The sequence below is a fragment of the Micropterus salmoides genome, unplaced genomic scaffold, assembly GCF_014851395.1.
Source record: "Micropterus salmoides isolate LMB-PRFRI ecotype aquatic unplaced genomic scaffold, ASM1485139v1 Ms_hic_scaffold_2490, whole genome shotgun sequence".
Lineage (NCBI taxonomy): Eukaryota > Metazoa > Chordata > Actinopteri > Centrarchiformes > Centrarchidae > Micropterus > Micropterus salmoides.
Genome location: NW_024041696.1, coordinates 1 through 20,291, shown reverse-complemented (window position 1 = coordinate 20,291; position 20,291 = coordinate 1). Strand labels below are relative to the sequence as shown.

Sequence of the window (20,291 nt, the reverse complement as noted above, 5' to 3'; positions counted from 1 at the left end):
ATCGTCCTCTCTGTCTTAAATGTGCACCTGGTGGTCCTCAAACGAGTGTCCTCTGTCCTTCAGGTGTAAGTAAACTGCTGAGTCTTGACCTGAGGAGTTTGTGTAGTGGTTGTTTAGTTTCCCCAACGTACAGGTCTGTGCATTCCTCACTGCATTGGACCGCATACACTAGATTGCTTTTCATGTGTTTGGGTATGTGGTCTTTGGGGTGGACCAGTATCTGTCTATGACAACTAGCTTGTGTTCCAGTGGGTGGTTGGAATCAAAAAGTAGGTATTGGTCCATGTTTGTGGGTTTCCTGTAAACTGTTGTGGACATCTTCTCGTGTGAACTTGATGTTACTGTCCACAGAGTCGATGTGTTCTGTGAAGGTTTGCACTTCCTGGGTTTTAATTTTGATACGTGTCATCCACATACCTTTACCAGTGGCTCGGTGCTGTTCCTCTGAAGGAGGTCAGGGCTTTGTTCTCCACCTTCCATGTAGATGTTAGCCACAATAGGTGATACTGGTGAGCCCATGGCACAGCCATACAGTACAGAATACAAAATTGGTATGTAGTATAATGTCATTAAAATGTAGTATAATAGAATTATTGGAGCATAATATTAGTATGTAGTGTGTATTTGGGAGTACTGCTGCTCTCTAGTGGCTACAACAATGCACTGCTTCACTTATGAGGCCTTTTACTGCCGCTGCTGCTTCAGCTCCTGTTACCAAGCCCTTCCTGAAGTACCTCAACAACGATTGGATGGATTGTGATGAAATGTGTTTCTGTTTCCGGCTCTGACAAAGAAGCCTTTAGTCATGTTTGTATAAGGACTTGTTGACTCTCATCAACACCAAGTGTAAACTGTAAAGTTCACCTTTGATGGCTAAAATCCCCATAAATAAAGTCCATGGACGTGACCTCCAGGTGGGTCGTCATTGTTGGTCTCTGGGCTCAGTTCAACTCTGTGTGGGTGGAGGGCTCAGTGGAAAAAAGGCTTCCAAACAACAAGAGAAAAGACAAACAGCTACAGAGAGGGAGAGGAGTTGATGAGTGTGTACAGCAGCAGATATGAATCTGTTCTCAGTGGTTATTAGGACTCATAAAAAACTGTTGACAGCCAATCAGCACTTCCTTTCCTGCAGCAGTGTGGGTTTCTGCTCTGCAGCCTCCTCACCGCTAGCTGCACTTTTTCACATTAATACCACAATGACAGTTACAACCGTCAAATCATTCTAGGAAGTTCAGTTTGATTTCAGCGCTCAGTGCTCACTGTCTCAGTTTTGATCTGTTATTAATCTGTGAGAGAAACAGCTCAAATCCTGAACTCAGAGCTGAGAAGCTGAAATAAAAGGAGATATGTTCAACCACCTGCAGTCTGCTCTGATCCCACTTTATGACCTCACTGATTCTAACAGGCAGTCAGACAGCAGAGTGTTCACATGGGAATAATAACTAAAACTTTTAAACGCAGCAGGCAAATAAAAAGTTAAGCTGCATTTTATTGGTTTAGAAGAAATAAAAACAGCCATCATGTTGCCGATATTCAGACTTCAGCCCGACTGATGAGAGCTAGTTACAACCAGAGTCAAATGACTTGTAGCTGTCAACATATAGGCTGTTTCGGTTCTGATTATTTGCCATGAAGGCAAACTGAAATCAGTACAAACAATGATGTTTACAAAAACACAGACGCTGGGATTTTTTTGTTTATTGAGAAAGTTAAACTGAAATAATTTGCCAAACCTGCCACACTCTGCATAATGTATTAAAAAGAGACACAAGAACAGAAAAATACTGAAAACAAAAAAATCTAGCAGACAGCTAATGATTCAGCTTCATTTTCTATTTTATATAAGTCACAAATGGAAATAATCTAGATCATCAAAATAACAAATACACAGAACTTACACTCAGCAAATATGTATGTGTATATATTTTTAGGATTACTACATCTAACCTGTGCACATCATAACTTACATTTGTAATTTCTGCAGAAAGTGACCAATGAGTTAAATTGATGAGATCTGATGGTGAGAAAAGGCGAGCAGAAAACAGTCAGTCAGCATGTGTGCAGCCGGTGGACGGTCCCTTGTTTCTGAGGATTCACAGCAGAGGGAGTCCACAGCAGTACACCAGACTCTTCACTATCAGCACTGTGTACAGCAGCCAGAGCAGCTTCACCCTGCACTGAGACTGGAAGGACACTGACAGACAGACAGAGACATCAGAATATCATTAGTATACTTGGGACCTTCCAGGTGGGACGACATGAAGACGGGTCGGCTTCAAATGAATGAAAGCTCAAAGGTTCTTATTAAATACGATTCAGGGCCCGACCATACTTTTTAAGGGCCCTAAACAGAATCTGATTTTCTTCTTTAAAGTTGAGAGCTTCAATTAACTTTGTAATTCACAACTAACTACAATTAAACGATTAAAGCCCCTTAAGGATCAAACAGAAAGTCCATATTTAAAAAGAAACAGGTTATTATGAGTTTGAAGTCGGACTAGTTGATTTTTACATGCAGCCCTAACTGCAGCAGAACATTGGAGCTGTCTATGCAGAGAGGCAGCAGGTGATCTTACAGTCAGCTTGCTGCAGAGCTGCCAGGTCTGCTGGCTCTCTCTCTGGAGGACAGGAGGCCACCGGAACCTCTGAAACAGAAAAGGAGTCAGAAAGAAATGTCAGTCCTCTGCTCCTCTGCTCTCTTTGACAGCGTCTCCACATGAAGCTGAATCTCTGCTGAACACAGTCACCAAGCCTTCATTACCTTGTTCTGTTTGGGCCTTCACTTCCCCCCCTCGTGCTGGACGTAGCAGCGGTATTTATACGTGGAGAGAGCGTCCCGATCAATCACTCTGATGGCGGCGGTGCGTCCCGACTCTCTGAGCTCCAGCTGCACCTCCTCAGCAGGTGCCTGCCCTCCTCAGCAGGTGCCTGCTCCTCCAGAGACTCGTTCACCTTTCGTCTTTTCCAGGAGAAGCGGACCACAGGAGGAAACATGTTTGAGGCCACACACAGCAGGGAGCTCTTCCCCTCATGGTGGGCTCTGGATGCTGCTGGGTACACGCTCACCACGGGCTTCACTACCGGCATCTGAAGTTTGACAGCAGCAACAAGCAGCACAGACACACATTCACACAGTCAACAGCAGCTTCCAGCACTGCATTCAGTCTGATCCTGGAAACTACATGGACTCTGATCACTGAGCTCCTCATCAATACAGCACACAGTTCACTACATGGACTGGATTCACCTTCATATCACACACGTCATGTATAATAATAATAATATTAATATGTTATATGAGGAAAGAAAAGAATTTTACTTATTTAGCAGTTCTACATATGCTGGATTCTTATAATATAATTATGAAATATCCCCTTTAAAAACTTAATGTTTTATATATTAGGGTTAATAAACATATTTTAATAAAGGTATTTTTTACGTTCACATTAAATTAGTTATACTTTTACATTTACTTAGACATTATATATCATATACTTTATTTTAACGGCAAAAAAATCTAATTGTTGCATCAGTAATTTCATAAAGTTTTAAAATTAAAAAATTCTATATAAAACACAATTTACATATATGTTCAGATACATGATCGAAAGTCTGATGAAACAACAATACTGTAATATAAGTACATTTTAATGTAACATAATATCAAACATTACATAAGAATCAAAACTACTGTTTACATGTTAGGGTAAAATACATATTACACCAAATTACATATTTACTTCACATAAAATAATTTCAAGTCAAGTCACGTACATTATTTATAATTTCTGAACTTGAACCACTCAACAACTAATCAATACATCAATAATGTCTTTGTTTAATATGTTAAATGTGAATAAAGACAGCTTTATAATATTAAATAAGATTCACTATTGACTGATTTTTAATATAATGTAATAATGTGATGTTAAAATTATAAAGAACCTGATACATCATTTTTACTACCATATACTTTTGAAAACATGTTTTATAATTTAAATTATAAAGCATCACAAACTATTTGTATTTATATTAAAAGTATAAAATGCAAATATATTTGTGTGAGCGACTTTGTATCACTCTATTTCACATATATAAATACATAAATTATAGTTATTGCAATATTATCAGTATCTGACTGTCGTGATGTAAATTTTATCATTTAAAATGAATAAATTATCCTGTACAACATATTTATAGTAAAATGTCTTTTCAAAAACAATAGACTGCGCTGACTCACTGAGAGGATCAAATACTGTATATTTACAACTTTGTCAATATCTTACTTTTTCCATATGAATCAGTTTTGCTGGTGCAGAAATAAAGAATAACTTCAGTTGTGCAGTGAGATTTAAACATCTTTTCAGCAATTATGAACCTTTTTATGTAACAATAGCTGCACGGCTGCAAGAACTCTACTAATTATGAACAAACTAATATTTGAAGCCTGAAGCAGCAGAAACTCATTAAAAACACATTTTAACTTGTTCAATAAAACAACTGAAGGAAAATAAATGTTTATTCTTACCTGTTACATACAGTTTAGTTCCAGAGCCAAAGATCAAGTAGTTCTCCCACAGTGAAACAGAGTAATACAAAAACCTGTCAGCTGCTGAATGTGTCAGCTGAGGTGAACGAGTCCAGATGATGAACCAGGATCATATTTCAGCTGCATGATGTGTTTCTCTAATGTTCATATCAACATGACTGTCTCTTCTTTTATTGTCTTTTTAGACACACTAGCAGTGTTGCTCTGTGCATGCTGTCTGCTGGTCCAGATGGACTGGACCTGGACCAAAGGATGGATGGATTGACATTGTTGTTCAGACATTCTTGGTCCCCAGAGGATTCACTTCATTAATTCACTTGATTCTGACTCTTCAGAAGAAGATGCAGATGTCCAGGCCCAGACTTCCTCTTCTGTGCTCTTGTCATTGTTTACAGTCCGATAAGCAATCTGAGAGCCCATCAGCTGTCATCTGATATAAAAGCTAATCTGAAGTTAAATATTCATCAGATGATAGCCGATGGTTTCTGCCTTATTTGCTCTCCACACGGACTGTTGACCTGCATGCAACCAAAACCAGCTCAGATTTGATTGGTCAATACTATTCGGACTACAAACAGAAACCAGAACACATTCATATGCAGATATCTGTTTACAGAGATTATTTCTGATCTGTATCAAGACTTTAAGGATAGACGGTGCTGTATGCTGTACAGATTGTAAAGCCTTGTTAGCCGGTGTTAGCATCAAATGCCAACACCGAATCTGAAGGAGAACATCTGGTGGTCCCTTTTATGTTTCTTTCTTCCCCCCAGTGCCTGTAGGTTTCTCTATTAGGTCTTCTTCACCTACAACTGATCTATCTGATGTTTAGACTCCAATGCTTCGTCATATTGGAATCTCTCACTATCCATGAGTGGTTCTCTGATCTGTGGAGCCAGTGAGTTCTTGTAAATATTCTTGTAAGATTCCCAGAGAACACTGATATCTGCCAGCCTGACGCCTGAGCTACTGTCTCTAACTAATCAGTCTAAGTACATGTGAGAAACACCTAAAGCTAGAATGTCAGAAAACACTTATGGGGTCAGCTAAATTACTCTAAGCTAGAGCTGTCTTACTTTTCCCTGTCACATCAACAAAGCCCCTTAAGAAATATTCTCCACACGTGGCTATGCATAGGCTACAGCGTACCTAAGGAGGAGATTCGACAAAAAACTATACACTGAGCTTTGTGAGGGAAATGAGGAACAGGTGAGCAGGTGGGCGGGGAGGTCAGGTGATGGGAATGGTGGGAAAGATGTTAGCTCAGTGCGGGGGAGAGTGGCTGGATGTGGGAGTCAGGTGACTGAGACAGATGGAAACATCTGAGGACACCTGGTGGACAGGTGGAGAAATGGTAATGAGAGGTGGGAATGTGTCTGAAAGGAAGGACAGAGAGGCAGAATGGAGAAACACAACTGAGTCAGACACTGTGACCCCCTCCAGTTAATCTGTTCATGTTTGTGTTATTAAGATATTAAGATACACTTTGGTGTGGGTTTGAGTAAGAAGCACTCGTGTTTTGCTCTGAAGTGTTGGCTGTAATTTTTGCCAGCTTGCTGTGTACCGAGCATTTATTCTGTGGAAATAGTGCAGGATAAAACTTTAGCTCTATTTAGTTTTACCCTTATATTAACTTAGATTTATTTTTATGTTCATAATATTTTTATTTAACTTCACAGACATCTTAATATTAAAAACATTTGTATTGTTTTTAGATAATTTTTTTGCACTGAATGTTTTTTGGTATAAAGTTGACTTTGCACTACCTCGTTCCCCTTCGAGGGAACTCGAACTGCGTCGGTGACGACACTATGGGAACGCCTCTGGGCGTGGCAGGGCTGAAACCATGAGTGAAACTACTCCAATCCTATCGGCGTTGCTAGAACGGTAGCGTGTGACGGCGTAACTGGAGGCGTATATAAGCACGCCGGCACACCGGACACATTAGCTTTATTCTATTCGGCAACCACGAGAGGAAATTTCTTACCTGGAAGGAAGTCTGGCAGAGGAGATGGCTGGTGAGCAGTTCAGGCAGTGTGTTTCCCATGCCCGCGTCAACATCACGGCTGGGGACACTCGTGCCCTGTGTGCGTCTTGTCTGGGGATGCCGCACGCCCAGGCAGCTCTCGAGGGGGCCGCTTGCGGCCATTGCGAGGCCCTGCCCCTGAGGGCGCTGAGGTCCCGTGCGGCTCTTTTCTCCGAAGACGGCCGGATGCGCTCTCCCCGTGGCTCGGGCCCGGCGGTCGCTGAGTCGGCGCGGCGGCTTCGGTCATGGGGCTCCCAGCGTGACGTCTCCGAGTGCATCGGGACTGCCGAGGCTTTTTCCCGTTCCTCGTCTGCTCGTCTGACAGAGAAGCTACAAAAAGAAATTTAACTCAGTGACACTGACGTTCCTTTTGGTGAAGCTGAAGTTGTTGGTGGGTAAAAAAACAAACTTTGATGCGATGCTTGTGCACCGGAGGAAAGGGTCACCAGAGCTCCACCGCCTTCACAACCAATCTGCAGAAAGGGGCCTCCCTCCTGATCAGTGACGACGATGAAGGGGGACATGCCGACGCCCTGGATGACCCAGGTGTGATGATTAGGTGTAATTCCACATTGTACCAAACGGTGTCAGTAGTGGTTTGTGGGAACAAGGGATTGATGTTTTAGGTACAGGGAGGCAGCAGAGGAAGTTGTTGTTGACTGGCTAGCACGAGGAATAAAGAAACCCATAGAGTTTGCACAAGAGTGGTCACAGTTTATTTTCATGAAGAATAATGAACAAAACATGGTACCAGGAGTAAAACCAGAACGAGGTGCACTGTGAACAGCGACATGGATTCGTTAAAGCCACCGGAGACTTTGAAACTAACGGGGAATGTCGACAGCAATTGGCGCATCTTCAAGCAGCAATTTCAGCTGTAAATCATGGGTCTAGAGACGAAGTCTGATGCAAGGAAGGTAGCGTTACTGCTAACAATAGCAGGCCCTCAAGCCATAGAAGTGTGTAATACCTTCGTATACGACAGTGAAGATGACAAAGACAAACTTGATAAAGTGCTCGAAAAGTTTGATGCCCGCTGCTGTCCAAAAAAGAACGAGACATACGAGAGATATGTTTTTCGTTCCCGGGTGCAGCAGCAGCGTGAACCCTTTGATAGCTTTCTGACCGACTTGAAGCTCAAAGCACAGTCATGCAACTTTGCTACACTGAAGGACTCCATGCTCCGAGACCAGGTCGTGTTTGGTGTGGAGGAAAGGCTACTGCGGGAAACGGAGCTGACGCTGGAAGGGGCCCTCAAGATCTGCCAGGCAAGTGAGCTCTCGCAAATGTGAGGACATTCAGCGAGTTAGCGGCGAGCGCAGTGAGTGTGGGTGATGGCGCCGCTGTAAGCGTTGTCTCAAGTGAGGGACGGAGACGCCTTGCGCAGCAGACAGACGATCGAACATTCAAACCCAAACAGTGGCCTGCCTTTGGTAAGCTATGCTCTAATTGCCAGGGCAAGAACCACTTTGCCAAGCAGGTCTTCTCGAAAAGAAACGAGGGGAAGACGGTAAACTCTGTAAGCATGATGGAGGATTCTGATCTGTGTGACACATTTTTTGTCTGTTTGTTTTGTTTCTAGCCGTAAAGGTGTCACTGAAGACATTCAACAGGACAGGAAAAGGGGCTATCTGACCCCTTCTCCCTGCCGCAGGTCACCTCCGGCCTCATCCTGACTCTTTTCTCTCCACAGAACGGCTGAGCCATAAACCACCATTTCGTTCTCTGATCGCCGATGTGATGAGCCAGGAGTGCAAAGAAAAGAGACCATAACAACCCCTGTTTCTCGAACCAAGCAAGGTTCCATTATTACTGTGTTTGTTCTGTTTAAATAATAACCTTGCTAAGTGAGCAGCGGCGTTTGCCTCTGAGTTTAGTAAGTAATGACCCTGGTAATGGACAGGTTCGCTAAGCAGGCCTACCTACCACCATGTAACTGCATAAACGAAATTTTGCTGCCACGCTTACATCTAAATTGTCTCTTGAGTTAAAACCAGTAACCAGCAAGTTTACTGAGGACAGGTAATCAAGCTTTGTTACGTTTTATTATAACCTTTTTCCATAGTGTTTAGCCTTGTTTTAATTGTCTTTATCCGAATGTTTAGAACTAAGTATTTTTCCAAGATATTGTGGAGAGAGAGATTAAAGGGAAATACACGCAACGTATCCCAAAAGAAAGTTAACACCTTTGGGGTGACTTCCCCTGAGACCCACTCCCAATTGACGTCACCACTACCTAATGAAGTCAAATAAAAGGGCCTTGTTGTCTTCTGGCTCACCTCTTCTCTAAAAAACTCTCTTGAAACTAAACCTATACGCTCTCTTAACTTCCTTTACTTTTTGAAATTCCGATGTTTTTCCGTTTCGTACTTAAATTTTCTTCAGACGAGCTGAGAAAGCTACGACCCTGAATCCCAATTTTCTTAGCGGGAGATTTGATTTTTGATTTTTTGTTTGGAGCTGCCTGTTTAATCTCAGCAACATTAAACAGCCGATATTCCCGAGGCCTCGCGAACCTACGGCGAATGTGTGTTTATCAAATCCACCGGTTTCGAACTCAACTCGAAAAAGCCACTGGGGTCGGGCCAGAACCGACTCCACGAGCCAACCGGCAGTCGAGCCTCGCTACGGGACCTGCGGCAACGGTAGGGCAAAACAAACCACCCTCTGTGACTCGTTGGTGTTCTCTAGTGGCTCCATCCACAGTTAATAAACCCTTAGATTAGTCAAACTAAATCTGCAACCTAATTTCGGTCATTCGTTCCCTCATACTCGTAGAATTCTCTCCCTCTACAAATAAACTGAAATCCAATCGAGCCTTACGTAGGCCACCCTGTTCATTACCTCCTGGGTGTCATATTGACTGTTGTCCCTGTAATAATACCACATTGTACTCTCTTTAGTTAGTTAATCAATTCACCTTGAGCACAGTGATGTTGTGTGTGTGTTATTAAGAATCTAGAGTCCCTGTATAGAACTCACCCTCAGATTTGAGATTGACTGATTGACTAGAGTTTACGATTTCAGAATAACGGAACCAGTAACAACTAATGAATTACCGGAAATTTGTGTAATTCTCAGGCTTTACTCAAGGACCTAAAGCCTTGGGCGGACAAGCAAATCTTTAGGTGGTGCTCCTAGTTTCAAGTCATAAATTAATATTCCCGGAAATATTAATTTTCATAACTGGATTAAAATTATACGTAGCCATGAGATGAGAAGAGATGTTTTGTACCACATTCCAAACCACCCCTCACCCATTGGTGCTAAGTAAGTGTCCTTATCTGATCATGCAGAGACCCCCTGTTTCTGCACCTCTCCAAAAAACACACAAATCAGGTCGAGTTTAATAAATGATAAAGCAACATATAAACTTCTACCTATAAAATACATCAGAGATCATATAAGAAAACACAATACTAGTGGTTCCCCTGAGTAATACACAAATCATGCTATCATAATCTCTCAGCATGAACGGCAAAAGCTCAGAGAAACCCTGACAACTGCACCTGTATTGGCATTCTACGACCCGGCGAAGAGGATCAAAGTGTCGACAGACGCCTCAAAGAACGGGATTGGTGCAGTACTTTTACGAGCTGAAGGTGAGCACTGGAAACCAGTAGCCTATGCATCCAGATCCATGACAGAGACTGAGTGTAGATACGCTCAAATAGAAAAAGAATGCCTGGGACTTGTGTTTGGCCTGGAGCGGTTCCACAGCTACATTTATGACCTACCATCTTTCACGGTGGAAACAGACCATCGCCCGCTAGTCGCCATGGTCAAAAAGAATCTGAGCGAGATGTCGCCAAGGATTCAGCGTTTGATGATGAAAAAGCAGAGATATGACTTTGAGCTGATCTCCACCTGATAATTGCAGATTTGCAGAGGACGTTCAAGATCACGTGAACATGGTGTCTTCTGCACTTCCTGTGTCAGATGAAAAGTCCAGACAAATAGCTCATGAAACTTCAAAAGATACGGAGCTGCAGTGAGTCATTGAGAACATGAAAAATGGATGGCCTGTGGGATCCTGTCCACAGTTCTACCACATCATTGTTATTCCAGAAAAGATGAGACAGGACATACTACACGGGATCCATGAAGGTCATCTTGGTGTCGAGAAATGCAAAAGACGGGCGAGAGACACAGTTTTCTGGCCTGGAATAAACAAGGACATTGAGAAACTAATAAGCAGATGTGACACGTCAAAAACACAGGAACAAGCAAACCAAAGAGCCTGTGGTGGTAACTGCAGGACCAACAGCGCCATGGCACACGGTTGGAATGCTAAATAAATAAATAGGGAAGTAGTGCAATGAATGTCTCAAATGTAGTGGAGTAAAACTTTTCTGTAAAAATCTACTCAATTAATAGAGTAAATGTAACTCTTTACTACCCACCTCTGTTTTCTTCTCTCCCCACCACATGTTAGAAACACAACGCAGAGTCCAAGGGGGACGCCTTGCTAATCCTGGACTTGAGTGATCCAGAATGTTCTGGTCTCATTTAACAAACTGACTGTATTTGGGGAGTTCATGGCTGAGGTTTCCTTCCTTAAAGTCACCAAGAACAATAAAAAGGGAGTCCAGGTTAGTCGCTCTACTCGCAGTATCTGGTCGGCCAGCGTGCGCTGTGCGTCGTGCACGTTGGCCTGCGGTGGAATATAAACACCGAGCAGAAAGTAGGAAGCAAACTCGCAGGGAGAGTAAAACGGTTTACAGTGTGTCAGTAAATATTCCAGATAAAGTTTTCAGTGAGTTGATCAAAAATCAAGCCGTTAACTTTGAAGATGCTGAAGTGTTGGTGTAGAGAAACTGTTGTCCTGATGGTGGCGCTAGAGGAAAGGTCAGGAGGTCACCATAAATGTTAGGATTCATCCTCTGGGAAGCAGAAACATCCACAGGACATTTATGGAAACCTGGCAACAGAACCAGCGTCCTAATAAGCCGCTGCTAGAAGGGCAACATCCTGACCTGACATGTGTCCAAGATTTGGCTTTTAAAATGGAAGAAAGTGAAATGATCTGCTGAAATCTACTGAAAGCTGTTAAACAACAAGTGCTGCTGGAAGGGTTTTCATTCAGAGCAGATTAGTATTGTGAGGGAGGAATGGACTTTATTCCAGCAGCAGAACAAAGAGGACGACTTTAATCTGCATCTGGAACATCTGGCTGGAAACTTTATCTATTATATATCATTTACTTTAAGGATTACTTCATAAAGTGAATCAGGATTATTTTTATTTAGTTTCCTCTTTATCTTGTTTGCTCATTGTGCTTCTGTGCTGCTAGTTTGTCCTCACTGTGTGGAACAACAAGAAACCTGCTGGAATATCTGATCAAATAGAAATCAATAGAATATTAAAGAAATCCCTCAGCTCAGTATGTTTGTGACTCTGGCTGAGATGGAGGTGAAATATGTGAACCTGGGCTGTGGTTTACTGCTCTCTTCCTGTCACAAACACTGTTTGACATCTGCTGGTTTTTGTTCAGGCTGCACGGATCATTTCTCACTGTGGGACTTCAACAGGAGCAGTAGTAGGTGGCTGAATGAGGGTTAACTTTCTGGATCTGCAACTCACAGCCGTTCTGTTTTCACAGCTGAGAAATCATCTTTCTGAGGTGATTGTACTGTTAGCTATGACAATTACTCTATCAATACAGAATCCTGTGAATGTTTCTGTGTCTTTCTTCTGGTACCAGTAACATATCATGTCACACTGGTCAGTTCCTCGACAGCTGAAGGAAACAGTTTCATCGACTCTCCTGGTCCATGTTAAATCCTGAATCAGGTCTGCTGCCATGGCAACCAGCGCTGTAGAGACACAGACAGATAGATGAAGGTCAGTGTGACAGTGTTTGTTCCAGGTGGAGTTTGCTGGCTCCTGATTGGCTGGAAACACTCACCTGAACACAGACAGCACAGAGCAGCAGCTGGGAGGAAAAGCATTGTGTGCAGTGGTGTTTCCTCTGGTGAACCTGGGGAGAAGTGGCGCTCTGATGCAGCTGAGGCCAAACAAGGACGAGCTGTGAGATCAGACGAGGGCCGCGTGGTTTCTAACGGGTCCTCAGACCTCCCATCAGCCCCTGCGGCGGACAGATAAGGCTGCTGCTGCTGATTGACAGCTCAGCTGAAGCTGCTGTGTGGTTTTCTGCTGAGTCGGAGCTCATTCTGCTTTATTACAGTTCATCTCCTCTATTGAACTATTTCAAATCACTACAGCTACATTAGAAAGAAGGAAAACTACAAACTCGGCTGATTCTAACAGTGAAAATCATCAGTTCAAGGCAGGAACATGTAGTTGTGTCTCTCTAGTATAAAAAGTGGAACCAGCTTCTTGTTTTCATTGTGTGGTTCGTCACACTGAGACCTTCATTCTCCAAAATCCTGTTTGTGTTCAATCTTCAAATGTCTGTTGTTGAAAAAGAAGATGAAGGTTACTGTCAGCCAGCAGATTCATTTCTTACTGACACTATTTATCTTTCTGTTCTTCTCATTTTTTAACGTTGTTTCTAAATGCTTCTTGTTTCCCAGACTTCTCTGTTTCTCTGAACTGATTCACTGAGAAGTTTCTTCGTCTTGATTTGAATCTGACAGCAGATAAAAAATCTGGCTCACGATGATGCAGAAATACAAACAAACATTCCTGTTAGCACAAACACATTCAGGTTGGTGCTGAATTTAGTAACACAGACTGTTATCTGTTGTTTAACAGCTGGGATGAAAATACAAAAGTACAAACTGTGACTTTAACCCTTAAACGTCCCCTCACATTTCATCATTTCATTTCTACGACACATGAAACCTTTTCCACACACAGCATCACATCTTTATTTAGTGTTCTGTTGTTCAGTCTCTTCATTAAAGATACATGATGTTTCACTTTGTTATTCTTAATAGAAAGTAAAATGTTTCCCTCTGAATTGTAGTGGAGTAGAAATATAAAGTAGCAGAAAGTGGTAAAGTACCTCTAATGTGTACTTCAGTCCAGTACTTGAGTAAATGTCCACGGTTACTTTGAACCGCTGTCTGTATGTGTGCAATATCAAATGTCACTAGATCACTAAACTTAAACAGCAAAGATGAAGTGGAGGAAATAATCAGCAGGTTGATCCAGAATGAAAAGAATCATCAGCTGCAGTCTGATACTAAACAGTTCAGAATGAGCTGCAGCTCAACAACTACAGCAGCAACATCCTGCTGCACATTAATGAGGAGGAAGAAGAATCTGAGGAGAGAATATATAATAGTACAACAGACACAGTTAATCTTGTTATTAATGACAAACACAAGTTTTCCTGCTGTCACGTGTCAAAATGTCTCCATAAAAAAGTTCTGCATGCTGTCAGGATTATAACTGTCACACTGCTGCCCTCTAGTGTCTGCAACAACACACTGCGTCTCCACCTGATACTACTACTACTGCTATTAATACTAATACTGCTGCGACTACTGTACTGCTGTTACTGTGTAGAACAAATCCTTCACACTGCTGCCCTCTAGTGTCTGCAACAACACACTGCGTCTCCACCTGATACTACTACTTTTTCACACACTCAACATTTCTCCTGTTTTAGCTTCTCTGCATTGGCTTCCTGTAAAGTCCAGAATAGAATTTAAAATCCTTCTACTTACCTACAAAGCTCTTAATGATCAGGCACCATTTTATCTTAAACTACCAGCAATTTCCCCCAATTTCCAGGACAAAGACCTAAAATAACACACCCTAAAAGAATCAGGAATAACTCCTCAACCATTCGGCTTGGTGCATAATAAGTGAAGATATTTATGTCACCAAAAATCAAATACAAGCTAGCGCACACTGATATGACTTTACTGCATTTATTGTGAGTGAAGTAGTATACTTTGTGCTTCCACGTCGTTTAAAGACAGACACAATGCTTGGTTCAGGTGCTCATATGTTGGGACCTCCATACTGGTCCGTAGAGTGGCGTGGCAATCAGGGGCAGGGGAGCCTCCCGCAGCGTTTCCAACCACGGGCAATAAAACACGAAATTCCCTGTGCACAGCAACAATATTTATTTTTAATATTTATGTTACCATTACAGACTAAATAAAGGAAAATATGAGATTTCCATCCTCGCCTTGTATAAAATCTATATTTTACCATTTATCACCATCAAAACCTCCTCCTGCAGGTTATAATGCAACTGAATATCTCCTGCTACACCTGGACTACAACTGGAACTGTAAATTTGATGAAGAAACTCAAATACACAATTTATAAAATTATACCCAGGAGGTGTTCATGTTAGTATTATAGATCTACTGTTTACATGTTTCTGTCCACACAAACGTTACAAATAACATCAAGTTCTTAAAACATTGAAATATTGATCAATACAATGACTAGTGATCAATATTGCTTGGACCAAAGAACCCCTTTGCTACCGCAGCCCTTTCATTCGATGTAACTACCACGAGTCAGCGATACTGTAACACTCTGGATGTCAAAGCCAGGAGGGAAACGTCAGAGGTCAGAGTGCATTATATATGGTGCCTTTCTCATTTCCCAAAGTGCCTCCTTGCTCCTCGAGGTGCATTTTAGGAACTGAGATGTTCTTCAAGATGCACTGAGATCAATTTCCAGGTCACAGGCTGGAGCATCGAGGAGGCCCTCGGTCTGTTCAGACATGTTTTTACTTATTTATCAGGGTTGATGAACCTGAATTAATCCAGTGTTCATATTTAGATGCAAATTAGCACATATTTCATTAGATACTGCCTCATTTGCTTATTTAGACATAATATTTTCTACCCTATTCACTTCACGCAGTGTCTCGCCTTAAACAAATGAGCTGATTATTTGTTTGTAAACCATCTGTTTTTTTCATGTAGTTTGGTTTTTATTCCACCTTAAATTTACTTTTATTCTTAAATATTTGTAGCGCTGCTGACTTAGTGCTGCTGCCTGTTTTATTTAGTATTTTCTTTGTAAATAAAATGTTAAAAACACGCCTGTCGCTGTTGAGAAAAGTCCAAGATGATGTCATCTAAACACTTGTTTTGTCCAATCAAACTTCAAACTTCGATGGATCAGGCTTAGTTGCCATCACACGCCCTCAGTATGGCACTTGAGTCACATGATAACAGGTGGTTGTCTTCAGGTGGTAACATCTGTCTCTGTTCACAGACGCTCTCTGGGTTGAACCGCTGTGGTTTGATCCAGTGAATAGTCAGGAGCGAGAGGCGCTGAATAAACGGGGACTACAAAAACACTACAGACGACATTTGTTCTTGTGAAAGTCGGACTGAATCAAATATTATTGTGATTGTGATGAGATTTGTGTGTCCTGGCCTGCTGCAGCATCATCGGCTCTCTGGGCCAGTGTGAGATGGTCAAGAAGGAGTGAGGTTGGATTAATGGACTTTGGAACCTCAGGCCCCAACTCGTCCCTTTCCGTAACTGTCGTCAGCAGGAAAACACGTTCCGCCTCGCTTTTAGGAGGTTGAGGAGGTAAATTTGTGTCTCCTCCCCTGTCAGAACGCACAACCTCATAATCCATGTGGCCCACTCGCCGTGTGACTGCCAGGGGTTCTACCACCTGGTGAGTAATTTAGAGGTGGAATAATACAAGCACCTTATCTCCAGATGCAAACTGGCTTAACCTAGTTCCTCTGTTGTAGAGACGCTGCGGACGCCCTGAGCAAATTCTCCCATGACGACCGGCCTAATGTGTGGAGCTTTGCTCTGATGTTTTCTTTCTGGAAATTACAACCTGAAAGTCGTGAACTCTGACCCTGCACATTTTCTCAAAAGGAGACATTAACAGAAGCAGAGAGTTTTGGCGGTTGTGCTTCTACCATGAGTAAGTCGGCTGCAGAGTAAATGCTTTCTTTTTGTCTCTTCACGATCAGGACTCAGCACAGGCTGTTTCATACTGAAGAATAAAGCGGAGACCCTGAAGCGGTCGATCAGCTCGTCCACATCTGTGAAGTTAATGGAACATTATCATATGATTTGAATGTGTTATTATAGATTAAACATGTTTTATCAGTTCATAAATAAAGTGCATCTGTTCTGTCTGCATATGTAGAACCAAGGGAGTCTCATGCGGCCTTTGTGATGAAGGTGAACAACCTGAACAACTTGTGTCCGAGAAGGAGAAGGAAGAAGTCAACATTATCAAGGGTCCAGTTCATTATACCAAAAATAAAGAAAACATATTTCCGCTCTCGGTTACTGTATCAAAAAACAAGAGAACCGGTTTATACCAGTAAATATATGAAAATACAAGCCAGGAGTTATAGAGCAGCTGTAACATTATCAGAATCATCAGAATCAGAACACTTTATTGATCCCAGAGGGGAAATTCTTTGTTTCAGATACTCGCATGGCTCAAAGAAATAGATATATTAATCATGAAAGCACAATATCAGGATAACATTAGAAGAAACACCAAACAAACTGGGAACCAAGGGAAAATTGTTAGCAACCGTAGTTGAATACATTTTTAATATTGTGCATTTATTCACGTACACAGCAAGAGTCCCGTTTAAAGAGCGCATTGTTGGTGCAGCACAGTTACTTAGATAGTTTAACCTCAGTCATTTCTGTGTGTGCAGAGTTGTTACTGTCAGCACTGATTTTTAATTTGGTTTCCACTCTAAAGGCTGTTGTTTGAGTGAAATGTTTCCCTTCTCTACCAGCAGGTGGCAGCACGAGTGTATTTAAAGGTTTGACTGGTTTGTGTGTTCAACTGTTTTTAAACCTGGTTATTGATCCAGATCTATTTAATGCTGTTAATTTCATTTGTTGTTTGATGTTTGTGGTTTATTTGCAACCTGGTTATTTAAAGTATACTTTGTTTTTATATATCTTTTCACAACCATAAAAATAAGTATATGATTCCCAGCAATCTTTTTCTTCTTTAAACATGTTTCCATGTTATTGTTGTTTGAAGAAGTGTGTCTATATTAAGAGTTTTTTTCACCACTTCACAACCCTTTGCTACACACAGTGTCACACAGGACACATGCCAGTAAAAGACATTTCAACCAGTCACTGATGGAAACAACTAAAAACTGTACAGTAGGCCAATAGTTACAAGGATCAGTTTTTGTTCTCATGACTTTCCCTTCACGTCATTCAGTGAGGCTGCCGCATCTTTTCCAGGTTTCTCCAGGTAGGCTCCAGGTGATTGTCTCCAATACTTTACAGGTTTGTTGTGCTGTGAGATGAAACATAAATCAAATCGGTATCTTTAAGGTTTGTTCAAATAGGCGATGGGCCGAGGCCAAGTATCTGCTTTAGTTGTTAGTTGAGCAGACATATCCTGCCTTTCTCCTCCTCTTGAGGGTCTTAGGGTCAGACCCACCTCCTCCACCTCCACATCCACACATAGTCAATATTGAAACAATAGTGTATTCTACCCTACAACACGTCTAAAGACTGAAATGTGACACTAATAAGACAAATTACTGCAAATGCATAAAACTACATCAACACAAGCACTCCAAGTTTATGTGCCGTGTCACACGATGACCTTCACATTCCTCACAGCTGCAGTCTTCTTTGCAGGGGCCCCTTGCAATCACCTTATTCTACTTTTATCAACGGAAAGCCTGTACAATCTGTCAAACACAACCCTGACCCCTCTTTTGAACTGCCTCCCACTACTCACTAAAATCAAGACCTACATTTTTATTTGTACATAAAAACATTACGTTTTTAAACAGGTAAGGCATTTAGCCCGGAGGCTCAGCTGCTCTGCCTAATCTGTAGCAAGGTGAGGGGTGTGTGTTTCAGTCTGCCTGCTGGTTGTCTCTGTGCCGTGTGATGAAATGCCATGTGATTGTGCTGCAAACTAACTTTCCTACGGGGACAAATATATTGATTGATACACTGTTTAATTATGTTACTGTACATTAACCAACAAATGTTCTACTCTGCATCCTTACCAGAAACCCAGATTTGCACTCTCCATTCTCTAACCCTGTCCTCTTCTCTTCTCTCTATAATATCTGTGTAACTCCTCTACATGTTGTAAGATATAGCAGGACTGCACTCATCTGTAAAAACACTATTTCTGCACTCCTGGTTAGATGCAAACTGCATTTCAGTAGCTCTGTACCTCTAAAGATCCGCCCCCCTTCAAACAGCTGGTACTCCCATCACTACAGAGTCTGCACGAGCAGCGCATGCTCCTGGGTCCAGTCTGATAGAGACGAGATGGCGGCAGCAGCGTCTAAGAGGATGAGCGTCCGACAGAGAGTTCCTGCTAAGAGCGACCGGGACCGGACCAGCCAGGAAGTCAGCACCGGGGTGAGTACCTGGCTCTGGGACCAGTGTGACAGTTTAATTGGTTGCCACATGAACTGGGGATGTTACTGCAGAAGTTCATGCGGTCGCTCTGATTTGTGCCCTGGTGGTTTTTAATCTGTGTGTGTGCTGACATCCAGCCTGTACGGGCAACAGGATGAGGGATTTGTTGAGTCCAGATCGCCGTTGAGTCAGGACGCTGAAGTTAGCTTCCAGTTCTGCACTTAAGGGAAAGTTAACTTACTGCTGAGCTTTTGCTCCTCTTGTTGTGAAAGCTGTCAGACATTTTAAGTTTTAACTCTGTCTGAAAATCCAAAAAAGAAACTTCCCCATCGTAGGACTACTAGGAAAAGATGTGAGTCCGGCTGGACCTGCTGGGACTTTGTAAACAAATCTGAGGCGCTAAATCTGTACTGTCAGTGTGTTTTCTATAGAGAGCAAAACATAGTGAGGGCTACATGGAAAGGAGGGCAGAAGAAGGAAGGAAAGATACAGAAAGACAGAGAGAAGCAAACTGAGACAAACATTTGGAAGGTTTAGTAGTTAAAGGACTGCAGCCCCAAGTTGTAGCAGTATCTTGGAGCTGAATTTTTCTCTTTAGTGTTTATTCAGAATATTTAATAATTCACAGACTCAGCTTTAAGATTTCTTTATTTGACTGTTCTGCAGAATGAAGTGATGCAGTCCTGAAAATCAAGCTCTTCACAGTCCTCCCAAAGCACACTCTGTACTGCCCTCCCTTTCCAGGACGTCCTCTCCATATTTGGTCCAGTCCAGTCAGTATCTCTGAACCTACAATGAATCACTCTGAGAACTTGGCCGGAAAAGTAGTTTAGTGCACATTCCAACGAGATCGCTTCATCCTGTTCCTCACATGTTGGCCAGAGTCCAAGGAAACCCAACCTAACAGAAAAACATCTGGTTTCTAGTTTTTCAGAAGTCAGTACGTGTGTGTGTGTGTTTGCTTTAACGCTAAATCAAAGTACCTCTTATCTGCATGAAAATATGACAACAAAAGTACAAACACACATATTCTACAGCTGTAATCATATCTTAACTAAACCTTATCTCTAAATATGAATTCTGCCTTCTGAACCTTGTGGGTTCACTTTCTCTGTCTGTGTCACACAGAGAGACTGACCTGGATTTATCCTCCATACTTGCTGCACCATTACATCTCACTCACCGTCTTTCTCTCTGTATGTCTGTTATTATAGAAACAGAGAGGAAGAGATGGACTTAAACAACACCACTGTGACAAATCCTTCAGAACATCGGACAGTCAAAGAATCATCGGAGAGTTCACACTGGAGAGAAACCGTACAGCTGTGACCAGTGTGGGAAGGTTTTCTCTACTTTAAGTAATCTAAAAAGTCACAAATATGTTCACATGGGGGAGAACCATACTGGTGTGAGCAGTGTGGGAAAAAT

At 42.1% G+C, this 20,291-nt stretch overlaps 1 pseudogene; it reads right to left on the bottom strand.

The window, feature by feature from the left end:
• Nucleotides 1-1,469: 1,469 nt before the first annotated feature.
• Nucleotides 1,470-3,087, bottom strand: LOC119918937 (annotated as a pseudogene).
• Nucleotides 3,088-20,291: the final 17,204 nt, after the last annotated feature.